We start from the raw sequence: 13416 nt of genomic DNA, 5'->3' as shown, positions 1-13416 counted from the left end.
GTCATTTCTATGGAGCCTCTTCCTGTGTCTTCAGTGCAGACATAAACACGTGATAAACAAGCTAGCTCTCACTAATTATGCAGTGGGCACTTTGCTTTCTCAGTTCATTTCATCCTCTAGCTCAATGTGGAGGTGTGCTGGAGAGGTCTGACCTGCTGGCAAGAGGAAGTGCCAAGCCAATCTGGAACCCACTTAAGGAAACACAAAAGGAAAAGGGAAAGCCAGGTACTGGTGGAATGCCTGTGATCCTAGCTACTCAGGAGCTGAGAGCTGAGGATTGAGATTCAAAGCTAGCCTAGACAAGAAAGTCTGTGAGACACTTATCTCCAATTAACTATCAAAAAGCTAGCCGTGGAGCTGTGGCTCAAGTGGTAGAGAATCTGCTTTGAGTGAAAAAGCTCAGGGATGGCTCCCAGCTGCTAAGGAAAAGGGAAGGTCCACTGCACGAGGGGCCCCTCCTCCATAGCCATGTCAACTGAAGCAACAGATATCCTAGGATACTGGGGTCCTTCCGACTGAAGCTCCTTCCTACCTTTCTCCCTTCGCCACTGCCTCACAGAAGACCTCAGAGGATCCAATATTTATGTACCACCAGGCCTGGTACCAGGCACGTATACACACGGCATTCCTGCAAGATGAGGATGAGCATCTCCTCTCAACAAACAAAAACAATGCAGATCAGAAAATTAACAACAGGCCGGGCGCTGGTGGCTCACGCCTGTAATCCTAGCTACTCAGGAGGCTGAGATCTGAGGATCGCGGTTCAAAGCCAGCCCGGGCAGGAAAGACTGTGAGACTCCTATCTCCAATAAACCACCAGAAAACCGGAAGTGGCGCTGTAGCTCAAGTGGTAGAGCACTCGCCTTGAACTGAAGAGCTGAGGGACAGCGCCCAGGCCCAGAGTTCAAGCCTCATGACCAACCAAAAAAAAAAAAAAAAGAAAATTAACAACAGGCTAAGTGTCACTCAACCAATTGATAGCAATGCTGAGCCTCAATGGGAAAATGTTGTGTCCTTCTAGGGCTTGGGTGCCTGAAGCCGGGAGGGAAGGAAGAGGAAGTTCCCGACTTCACAGAGGACAGACAGCTGCAAGGTGGGGGTGGAGTGGGGTCTGCTGGATAAACAGGATCCTGAAAAACTCACATCCTTTCCCTGAACACCAACACCTAAATATAGTCTCAGGAAGAAAGTTGTGGCAGCCTGGACACCAGGCTCCAGGACTGTGCCTGCCTATGGCACCAACCTATCCTCAGCCTCTCTCTCCATGCCTGAATGGATGCAGAACCATGAAGAACCTGTAGCGGTGAAGCTGAGAGAGCTTTTCTTGTTCTAACCAGCAAGGGAACACCAATTTAATTCTTAAGTAGAAGTAGCCATACCATCTAATTTAAAAAATCAACTGTGATTTATTTTTCTCTCTCCAGGAAAGCCTCCCCTTCTGAGATCGAGGTAAAGAATCTATCTATAAGCTTACTCACTCTGGTAATGTCCTCTGGACAGGTATTTCCTCTCTACACCTCATACTCACAGCCAAGCAAGATCCTCTAGGATTCCCACTCTACTGAGGGCCCTTCCTCCACACAGGAAGGCATCAAGGCTTAGGCCTAGGTGCACTAGCTAATTGCTTCTCCCTCTGCTCTGTTTTTGGTTTTTTTTGTATGTTTTTTTATTGTAAAAGTGCTGTACAGAGGGGTTACAGTTACATGAGCAATGTAATGAGTAAATTTCCTATTGAGCATTGTTGCCACCTCCTTTGTTTTCCCCCTACCATCCCTTCCCTCCCACCTCCCCATCTAACCAACCCCCGACTTCCCCATCACACCAAAGTTGTAAAGTTTTGTACATATCATTGTTACAATGGGTCAACCTGTATCTTTAAGCATTTTGTTTTTTCCCTTCCCCTTCCCGAATTAGAGAAGTGTATATACAAGATGCAGGGCACTGACATCAAATACAGTGAAAACAGGGGTTATACCTTAGGGGAGGAACATACAAAGCAACAAAAAAAATCACATGGTACATTATAAGTACATTAGAAACAACAGCAATACAGAAAAAAGATATTTGTGTCCCTATCTTGGGGTTCATTTCGCTTAGCATCATCTTATATGGTTATATGTACATAGCTTTTGGCCTTTTCTGCTTGTCCTACACATGTACTAGTTATTGCAAATAAGGGAAACCATGGGACCTATGTTTCTTTGGGCCTGGCTTACTTCACTTAATATAATTTATTCCAAGTCTTTCCATTTCCTAACAAATGGGGCAATGTCATTCTTTCTGATGGAGGCATAGAATTCCTGTGTGTGTGTGTGTGTGTGTGTGTGTGTGTGTGTGTGTGTGTGTGTGTGTACCACGTTTTCTTGATCCATTCATCTATCTGGGTTGGTTCCATATATTAGCTATGGTAAATAATGCTGCGATAAACCTATGTGGTTTTTTTGACTGGTCAACACACCTTTGTTCTAAAACAGTACTCTCCATAAGAAACACAATCCAAGTCATATATGTCATTTTTAATTTTTTAACAGCCACATTATAAATAAATATATACATATATAAAGAAATATATGAGCTGAACACTGATGGCTTATACCTGTAATCCTAGCTACTCATGAGCCTGAGATCCGATGATCACAGTTTGAAGCCAGCCCTGGCTGGAGAATCCATGAAGCTCTTATTTCCAATTAATTACCCAAAAGCCAGAAGTGGAAATGTGGTTCAAACAGTAGAATACCTACCTTGAGTAAAAAAGCCAAGTAAGAACGGGAGGCCTAGAGTTCAAGCCCCAATACTGTGCAGAGAGAGAGAGAGAGAGAGAGAGAGAGAGAGAGAGAGAGAGAGAGAGAGAGAAACATGTAAAGCTGGGCAGGGCAGCATGAGCCTGCAATTCCAACTATTGAGAAGGCTGATAGGAAGATCTAAAGTTCAAGGACAACCTGAGCAACACAGTAAGACTCCATCCCAAAACAAAAAAAGGTCAAATTAACCCTAATGATATATTCTATTTAATACAATATATCCAAAATATCATCATCTCAACAGGTAATCTATATAAAAACACTGAACTATTTTACACTCTATGTTGAAATCCAGTGTGAACTGTACACTTAAAGCACATTTCAATTCATACTAACCACATGTCAAGCACTCCACAGCCATACAAGGCTACTGACTATCAAACTAGACAATGCAGTCCCAAAGATCTCTTTAGCTGTCAAGCACATTCAAAGAGGTAGGACTGATGAGGCCACCAGCTCCTTGGGAAAGTAGAAATAACTCTTTCTCTCTCTGACCTCATTTTCCAGTTGGTAAAACAAAATTCCCTCAGAACATGTCCATTCTAAGTGCTCCATGAACATTCTCTGAGAATTGGAAGACAGGAAATCTAAAGTCCAAGAGGTGTTTAGCCAGGGGCAGTCCTGGCTAGTTGGGTCTGGACTGAGTTGAAGAGTGAGTCAAAGAGGAGGAGTGCTTGACAGCTGATATCCTCTTCTTGGCTCTAACTGACGAGGAGAGCCTCTCCTCCCTCCCCACCCAACTTCCCCCTTCCTCCTGAAATTGAAGGAAATGTGGTATAGACCATATACCAGGTCATAAGGGCTTTGGCTAGTCACTATCTATATCATTTTAAAAGTCTTGTTTAAAAGATGGCTTTAAAGCCAAGCATGGTTACTCATGCTTGTCATCCTAGCTACTCAGGAAGCTGAGATCTGAGGACTACATTCAAAGCCAGCCAGAGGAAGAAAACACATGAAACTCTTATCTCCAGTTAACCAGCAAAATTCTGGAAGTAGAGCTGTGGCTTAAGTGGCAGAGCACTACCAGCCCTAATCAAAAGGCCAAGGGACAGTACCAAGTGACAGGCCCTGAGTTCAAGCCGTAGTATTGGCACACACACAAAAGTGATGGCTCTATTTCCCATTATGAGAAGAAATGAAAGAAAAAAAAAACTTGTAGATATACAAGAGTATCTCAGCCTTAGTCCAACCACAGGGAACTCAAATGTCAACAGAGCTATCCCACCAAGATACCCAGTTCTTCCTCTCCAGTCCTTACCCAATACTGGCTCTTGGTGGAAGGTTATATAGCCAGGCATTATCAAACACCACAGAATTTTAGACTCTTGGATCTAAAAAAAAGTCCCTTAGAAGTCATTTCCTGTAAACCCGTTTCAGTACAAATTTGTCCTTTACTGTCACTGCAGGAACAACACGCAGGTGGCAGCAGAGGGAATGGCTGGAAATTTTAGGAGATCTGATATCTAGGCTTGGAGCTGCCAACAAATCACTGGGGGACCTTGAGCCTGTCACTTTGCTCAAGGTTGAACGAAATGATCTAGGCCTCTCTTAGTATTAAAATTCCAGTCGTCCAAAATCTCTCGTGGACCACAAGGTTAGTGATTAACTTTCTGTGAAAGACACCCTCTCATTCCAACCCTGGAGCCTTTAGAGAAAGAGCTATGACAGGCAACACCCCTGTCCTGCCACTGTAACCTGCACAGTTCACAAGGCGCCTCTTCTCTACTGCCACCTGCATTCAGACACGCCTACCTATGGACTTTGTTCTCTCCTGAGCCACATGTCTGGAGCTACCTGGCTGCTGCTTTCCCTTCCAGGACTAGAACAGCAATGTAGCTAGAGCTGCTGCTGCTTCTCGGTCCCCAATGTGCTCCAGAGCTGGACTCTTATCACCTTCACATTCTCAGGTCCAAATTCCAGCAGCTCCCTCATCTTCATTCCAGGCTATAGTTTCTACCTCACTCCCTTTATCCCCTACCCTTTCCCTTCACTCCAGTCTAACCTCTTTCTCTCCCCTTCACTTGCCAGAAGCCTTTCCTGATTTTCACTGGAGGCAAAGCATGTATGTAAATTAGCATGTGTATATACCTAAATTATCTTGACTATATACTATATCCAAAACTAAAGTACAATTTGTCAATTCAGCTGCTTTTATCATATTAAAAGAATCTTGGAGTAAAAACCATTCAACTTCATCTATCTGTTCATCCACAAGAATGGACAAGTTGATGGGCACCAGTGGCTCACACCTGTAATCCTAGCTACTCAGGAGGCTGAGATCTGAGGATCATGGTTCAAAGCCAGCCCAGGCAGGAAAAGCCAAGAAATTCTTATCTCCAATAAACCACCAGAAAACTGGAAATGGCATTGTGGCTCAAGTGGTAGAGGGCTAGCATTGAGCTGAAAAGCTGAGAGACAGCATCTCAGGCCCAGAGTTCAAGCCTCATAACAACAACAACAAAAAGGACAATTTCCATATTCATGCAATGGAATACTACTCAGCAATAAAAAGGAAATACTGATAGTCACAACAGGGGTGAATCTCAAAAACATATGAAATGAGAGGGAAAGGTTAAGAAGCTATTGACAAAAATGTTCTATGAAGTTTTTTTTTTGTTTTTTTGGTCCAGTAGTGGGGCCTGAACTCTGGGCCTGGGTGCTGTCCCTTAGCTCTTCAGCTCAAGGCTAGCACTCTATCACTTGAGCCACAGTGCCACTTCCGGCCTTTTCTGTTCATGTGGTGCTGAGGAATGGAACCCAGGGCCTCACGCATGTGAGGCAAGCACTCTACCACTGAGCCACCTTCCCAGCCCCTCTGTGAAGTTTTACTAGAGGCAAAACTAATCAATCATTAAAAAAAAAAAATCAGAGCAGTGCCTGCCCTTTGGCAGCTGTGATAGGGTCTGTATGAGAAAGGGCATCAGAGGACATTCTAAAGTGATGTTCATATTCTCTATATAGGTAGAGGTTTGAGTTGACAAGTATATGCATTCACCAGACAGATTTATGCATTTTGTCAGGGATATTTACTCAAAAGAAACAAAGAGCTATAAATATTAAACTCTAGTTAACGATAAATATCTTAAAGCATTTGGGGTAAGCCGGGTGGCAGTGGCTCATGCCTGAAATCCTCATTACTCAGGAGGCTGAGATCATAGTTTGAAGCCATCCCAGGAAAACAAATCCATAAGACTCTATCTCCAATTAACCAGCAAAATGCCAGAAGTAGAGGTGTGGCTCAAGTGGTAGAGTACCAGCCATGAGTGAAAAAGCTAAACAAGATTGGGCACTGATAGCTCACACCTGTAATCCTAGCTACTAAGGAAGCTGAGATCTGAGGATCATGGTGCAAAGCCAGCCTGGGTAGGAAAGTCTGTGAGACTTATCTCCAACTAACCACCAGAAAACTGGAAGTAGTGCCGTGACTCAAAGTAGAAGAATACTAGCCTTGAGCAAAAGAGCTCAGGGACAATACCCAGGCACCTAGTTCAAACACCATGATTGGCAAAAAAAAAAAAAAACACACACACACACACACAAACACATACACAGACACAAAACCCAGCTAAGCAAAATTGTGAGGCTTGGAGTTACACACACACACACACACATCCATGTAAAAGCCAGGCACTGATGGCTCACACCTGTAATCCTAGCTTCAGAGGCGGCTGAGATCTCAGGATCGTGGTTTGAATCCAGCTCAGATAGGAAAATCTGTAAAACTTTCATCTCTAATAAACTACTCAAAAGAAGTGGAACTGTGGCTCCAGTGGTAGAGTTTAAGCCTTGAGCAAAAAGAAGCTCAGAGATAACCTGAGTTCAAGCATCAGGATTGGCCATAGGGGTATAGCTCAATGGTAGGACACTTGCCTAGCATATTTCATTTAATATGTAACTATATTATTTATATATGTATGGATACAGATATATAGATACAGATATAGATGTGTTCTTGCAATACTTAGTCCAAGGTAAGCTCTCGAGTGGTACCTAATAGCAAGGCATAGTTTTCACCATCTAAACTGGATGATAGAAAAGATAAAAGAGTACACAAATGACTTATCAGCACAAGTGTGAATAAAAGAAGTCCAAATCTTTGTAATATGGGAAGCACAGCCAAGAGAAGCAAAGGCAAACCATTAACATCTGGTCATGCTGGATAGCATTAGCTTCAGTGCAAAGCCTTCTTACATCTTACACCAAGGATATAGACAGCCAAAACACAGCCAAAATACAACACACACACACACACACACACACACACACACAATGATACAATACATACTGAAATACAAATGACCAATAAATAGCTTCAGCCTCTGAAACAGTCCCAGATATGTGAAATTCACACAATTTCTCAAGTAGCAGTTTAGTAAAATTGTTACCAGGATTGATAACATTGATCAGGTAGAGAGTGGGAAGCAGCAACTGTCATCTATGTTGGTGTAAGTACAAACTGCTGTGATTTTTTTTAATAGCAGAAAGGCCAAGTGGTCTTTATTATAAAAATATGGAACAAGTCATGAATTTGCCTGTCATTCTTGCATAATAAAGACCATGCTAATCCTCCCTGGATCATCCAATTTTAGCACTCAATAAAGAAAGCATTGGTGTAATCTTTTAGGACAGTGAGTTGAGTTTATGAAGATTATGTATCTATCCTGTAGACAACTATACTTATGCATCATCTATATTGAATAATAAACATAGCTGGGCTTTATAGACTTGTAAAGCAAATCTCAATGTATTTGTGCTTTAGTAAGGAAATAGCTAAATTATAGGAAAAACTAGGCAGTTATTAAAAAGAATGAGGTCAGGGTTCAGTAGCAGAGGGCATACAAGGCTTTGAGTTCAATCCCCAACATTTTGAGGGAAAGAAAAGGAATGAGGTAGATTTGTAAATATTGACCTGGAAAAATTCTGTATTCTACTGCTATGTGAAAAAAAAGTAAGTTATAGGATAGTATAAACTGTTATTAAATTTTAAAAACTGGGTATATGTATATGAATCTATAAATGAGTATTACATGCAATATCTTTGCATAGTTATAAAAAATATACATTTTGGGGAAGAGATAGGGACTTTAGAAGATTTGTGTTTCATCTATATGGATTTTTGTTGTTTTTGTGGGGGGTTTTGGTGCCAGTGCTTAGGCTTACACTGGCACTCTATCACTTGAGCTACAGCTCAACTTTCAGCTTTTTGCTGGTTTATTGGAGATCAGAGTCTCACAGATTTTCTTGCCTAAGCTGGCTTCAAACCACAATCATCAGATATCAGCTTCCTGAGTAGCTAGGATTATAGGCATAAGCCCCTGGTACCCTACTCATCTATATGGTTATATACAATGAGAATATTCAGCTGGTATGGGGTGTATATGTGTGTGTTTAATATGTATATGTATGTGTGTAGTTAAGACTAGAGGTTTGAGAGAGGGAGGGAGGGAGGGAGGGAGGGAAAGAGGAAGGGAGGGAAGAAAGAAAGAAGGAAGGAAGGAAGGAGGGAGGGAGGGAGGGAAGGAAGGAAGGAGGGAGGGAGGGAGGGAAGGAAGAAGGAAGGAAGGGAGAAAAGGAAGGAGGGAGGAAGGGAGGAAGGGAGGGAGGGAGGGAAGAAAAAGAAAAGAAGAAAAAAAGAACTTTGATGAAGTAGTGAGCAATTCATTAGCATTGAAACTGAAAAAGCTGCAAGTGGAGCTGTGGTTCAAGAGGTAGAGCATCAGCCTTGAGTGGAAAAAGCTAAAGGACAGCATCCAGGCCCTGAGTTCAAGACCCAGGACTTAGAAAGGAAGGGGGGAATTGTGTTGGGGGCATGGCTCAAGCAGTAGAGCGCCTGCCTAGCAAACTAAAGCCCTAAGTTTAAGCCCTAGTCTCGAGGCGGGAGTTGTAGAGGGGTTTGCAAGTGGACAGTTTCAGGCTTGCCTTCCTATCTTGAAATTCCAAAAACTTACTTGAGGGCACCGGAGCAAAACCTCACTGGTGTCACTTTGAGCTTTCAATAGAGGCATTTAAATAGGTCACCCTGCAGGTGGCAAAAGCAGAAACTTCATGAAACAAATACTAAAACATTAGCGTCCCCAAACTAGCAGCACCCACACCTCTCGGCTGCTGTGCGTGGAGGACAGTTTGGTCAGTCCCTCCATCCCCATCACCCCAACCCCACTCATAAATAAACACAAAGGAAATACTTTCCCGAGAGAGCTCCTGACCTCCCAGAGCGGCGGTTCCCCATGCACGAGCCCCCCCCCCTCGCCTCGCCCCAGGGTGGGGTCGCGCAGCACCTGACCCTGGCCCAGCCTGGCCCTGCCCATGCGCTGGCCACACCCGCCGCCGGCTCCCGCGGGTTCTGCTGAGCTGCGCAGCGCGCCGCGTGACTCACGGCCAGGTCACCCGAGCTTCTCTGGCTCCAGGTGTGCTCCATCGCCCTGCACGCTTCTCACGTGACATCGGCCTGCAGCCCAGGGAGCTTTTCCCTAAGGCTCGGCTCTTGCAGCCCGCAGCTCCCACTGAGGCTCCCGCCAGGCTGCCGGCTCTCCTGGAACGCAGAAAGCCGCAGGCCCCAGGAGAACATCGGTGGGAGAGTGCGGGGCGGCCCAGCCCCGCTGCTGCTTTTCCAGATTTAGCCTCCACCCCAGCAGCCCAGCTCCAGTACCGCTCTTCTTGCCAGTTCCCCTTCTATATGACCTTGAGCCTCCTCTCTACCAGCAGCTAGCCACAACCATAAAATCTCCGATGGCCTGACGGCTAAGACTTGGCTCCAAGCCCCAGCTGAAGAAGTATTCTGTTCTACCACCCACTGTAGGTTCTAGTCCTGTTCTGTTTGCAATGCTATGTGACCTTGAACTCATCACCCATCATCTCTGAACATCAGACAGTACTAAAAAGTATCCCTAGTAAATAATGTGGAAGTCCCTGGAGAGAGTGAGCCTTGAGCTCCCAATAATCATCAGTCCTGGAATGAAGCTGATGTCTCTTTAAACTCTGAAATGTCATGGGAATGTGGGTAATTTACAAGCCACACAATTTCTACCTCCACAATGGGCAGGGAAGTGAGGGGGAATGGGAGAGGTGGAAACTCACCGGGTTGCTGCACTATCCCTACCAATCCAGCTCCTGCCTTCTACCCACAATACATTCTAATTCTGGCCACCCCAGAACATAGTAGTGGTACCTTGGTATAGCTTGCAGGGTGGGGAGAGAAGTGATAAGTGAAGTGTGAAAGATCTTAAAGCACCCCAGATCCTAACTCAATGGAAAAGTTACAGAATTCCCGTATCCTAGGGATACCTACTAATCTCAGCAAGAGTGGTCCCCTCAAATTTTTAACCTCTGTTCCAGTCCTTCCTCAGCTGTACCCACCACACCCAGGACAGGCCTAGGCCAAAGTCTGGGGCCCACAGCCACCCACAGGACTCAGCTCACATGGATGCTCCAGTTCCTGGTCTGCGATGCCCACTGCAGGTGAAGGTGTCTGTGGGTTGAAAGAACAAGAACAGCCCTTCTGCCCTGGAGACCTGTGACACACCAAGTCCTGATCAAGATTTCCTGAGTTCCAACAACTCCCAGCTCCACCCCAGCAGGGTGGATTCTCCCTTTCAGCTCTGCCCCACCCAGCCTGTCTCTGGAGGACCCCAGAATTCTCAGGGCCAGTTTTTGAAGACACATGCCCTCTCCCTGAGCAGTCTCAAGCAGGACCACTAAAGGCTCTGGATAACATGCTGACTGCCCAGACTGCCCAGAAGTGGAGCTCAGAGCAGGCAGGCAGGAGTCAGAACAGGCATAATCCAATAGCAGGGTTTTTCAGGAGTCTGGAACAGGGGAGAAAGCCTCAGGCATACACTCCCTGGTACCTGAGCCAGGATGAAAGAGAGTAAACAAACTGGACACTCAGAGCTACCAGACACCTGGTCATCAACCGTCCAAAGTTCAAAGGTCCCAAAGGAAATGACCACCATCCTGTCACCTCATGTATACTCCAACCTTTCACTCCTGGATACACACCTTCATACGTCCCTGATCTCTCCAAATAGAACAGCTAACCCCAAAATCACTGTCTTCCTGAACTGAGGCCTCACTCCCAGTATCCTCAATCCCATCATGGATACACACATCTCCACCCAAGGCTATATATAACTAGCCTGTCCAGCAACCAGGAGGATGTTTCCTGGAAAGCTTCATCACAAAAGGACAGAGGAGAAGCTGAGGAGGTGGCAGGCCTTTGACAAAGAGCCAGCAAGGCTTGTCAGGAAGCCAGAGACCTCAGGAGAGCAACTTTCAATATCCCCAAATAGAAAGTAGCCCCTGAACCAGAAAGGGTGGGGAAACATAGACCAGGCCTGTTGCCATGACAACAGGACACCAGCTTCTCAAGAAAAGGGCTCCAGTTCTGGTAAGCATAGGAAAGGCAGCTTGACTCAATGTCCTCTAGATTCTGTGTCTGGCTATGGTGTTTCAGCTCTTAATAACTAAGGTGACCTTTTTTTTTGTCCCTTCAAGTAGAGCACCTTCCAGTAGAGCATATATACCTACTTCCTACATTTCTCTCTCCACAGAAGCATCTTCCGGGCCTCCTCAGCCATGGTTATACCAAGGATACCAAGGAACAAAATAAACCCATGCAAACAAGAGCAAGTCATTGGCAAGGTGAAGGGGGCAAAAAAACCAATTCTGTCATTCTGGGGGACTGTCTGAGGGCAGGAAGGTCCTAGCTAAGAGAATTCCTCCGGGGGGGGGGCAAGGGGAGGAGGAAGCCTTCCTGCCCTCCCTACACAAACTATGAAGCCGCCCCCAACATGTCCTGTTAGCTAAGTGACCAACCAAAATGAGCATGCTCCACAAACTGGCTGTCTAGCTCCCCACCTCTCCCCACTGGCTCATTCTGACAGCAAGCAGTCTTTCCAACTAATCAGCAGGACACATGCTCCTGTAACAGGGCAACACCCCCAACAACAAAGCCCCAATGGGTGCTGTGTCCCCTGCAGGCCTTATCTCAGCCAGAAGCGCGACCTACTCCTTGGATCCTGTTGGGTATCAGTCTGCCTGTCCCGTCCCCCCACCCCACCCCACCCCACCCCCAACATGGGAAGGGGCGGGAGAACCTGACCCGGCCACCTCCTCTTCCATTGGGAAAACAACTGGCATGACAGGTTAGCAGGGCGGGGCGTCAGGCCTCTCTCCCCAGGCCCGGGGCAGGCTGTCCGACCTTCCCACACACACCCCAGTCCCTGCAGGGAAAGGTGAGGTGAGCAGCCTGCACTCCCTAATCCCCCAAGCCTGCCACTCATCCACCCCCCCCCATCTTGTGTCTCTAGGGGAGGGGGGCCCCGGGAAGCGGGGTCTCCATTGTTTTGCCAGCTGTCTAGCAGCTGCTCCTTTGAGAGGAGCCCGCTGTCGGCCTGGCAGTGAAAGGGTGAAGGCCGCTGGGAGGGATAAAGGGCTCCGTGGAGGTGCTCGCTTTCCCCCGCTGCCTTCCTCAGCGCCGGGATCGGATCGACCGCTCCACCTGGGGGCCTGTCCCCAGCAGCCCCCACCCCCACCCCGCCCCAAGGCTCTGGGCCACCGGGGCTTCTCCAAGCCCCCAAACCACTCAAACCGAAGGCCACCCCGATCTGCCTCCCGGGTTCCTAACCTAGCCCAAAAGGGGCCGGTGCTTTCTCTCCCCGCCGCTCCGGATCGGCCCCCACCTTCGGGCCGTCCAGCCCCGCGGCGCCGCCAGGGACGGGAGTCCGGGGAGTCCGGGGAGTCCGGGAGTCCGGGCCGCCGCTTCCAGAGGGCAGGGGAGGAGGAGGAGGCGCCGGCGGGCCCCCGCCAACCGCAGGGCCAACCGGGCCGGCCCAGCCCGCCCCGCCGCCCCACCGGGCCCGCCCCGCCCGCCACCGAGCGGCCGCAGCCGCCGCTCTGCACTCACCGGCCGCCGGAGCCCGCCCGGCAGGCTGCGGGAACGGAGACGCGGCATCCAGCAGCCCCGGCCGGGTCGGGGCAGGAGCGCAGCGCGGCGCAGCGCAGCGCCGCCCCCCGCGACCGCGCGAGCCGAGCCGAAATGGAGCCCCCTGCTGGCGGCTCCGGGGATAAACGCGCGCCCGCCCGACGCGCCCGGGCGCGACGCCAGCCGCGGGGCCATGCGGGCACCCCGCGCTGCCCCGGGAGGACGCCGTCCGCGGTGGGCTTCCCAGGCCCGCGTCGCCGGGTTCGCGAGACCCTTCCGGGTTGTTCTGTCCACCCTTGCCACTGGAGGCTTCTGAGCATGTCCAAAAGGTGCTGGGTGGCACTGAATGTATGGAAGTGTGCCAAGCCAGCCACCGGACCTTCCTGGCTGTGCTCAGGGTGGTGCTGTCCAGAGGAGGCAATGGAGTCTTGCTGGCCACCGCTTTCTTCAGAGGCTGAACAGGGGCGCGCACACAGAGAGGCCCTCCTGGATGGAGCCAGTTGGTTTGCTCCAGAACAGGTACTGAGGTCTTCACCACCAGCATGCCCAACCCCAAGTGGGAATAGGACCTCAATGATTTGGTCCTGGCTTTGATCCAGAACAAACAAAAATCTAAAATGCTAAGCCGGGCGCCAACGGCCCAGGCCTGTAATCCTAGATCCTCAGGAAGCTGAGACCTGAGGATCATGATTC

General features: G+C 48.2%; 1 protein-coding gene across 7 annotated transcripts in view; it reads right to left on the bottom strand.

Annotated features, from left to right (window-relative positions):
- The window catches only part of Myo18a (myosin XVIIIA), a 105396-nt gene extending 92607 nt beyond the window's left edge, over window positions 1–12789 (bottom strand). For 6 of the 7 annotated variants that reach the window (XM_042694196.1, XM_042694231.1, XM_042694214.1 and 3 more), the window contains exon 1: window positions 12706–12789. The gene's annotated coding sequence lies outside the window, so the exon portion shown is untranslated. Of the gene's footprint in view, window positions 1–9177; window positions 9199–12705 lie in introns of those variants that run through there. The other variant, XM_042694205.1, reaches the window with a different exon arrangement.
- Window positions 12790–13416: the final 627 nt, after the last annotated feature.

Source organism: Dipodomys spectabilis, unplaced genomic scaffold (assembly GCF_019054845.1).
Source record: "Dipodomys spectabilis isolate Male_0828 unplaced genomic scaffold, ASM1905484v1 ptg000004l, whole genome shotgun sequence".
In the NCBI taxonomy this organism is placed as follows: domain Eukaryota; kingdom Metazoa; phylum Chordata; class Mammalia; order Rodentia; family Heteromyidae; genus Dipodomys; species Dipodomys spectabilis.
Note: the sequence above shows the minus strand (reverse complement) of the source record. Positions and strands in the feature narration are given on the sequence as shown.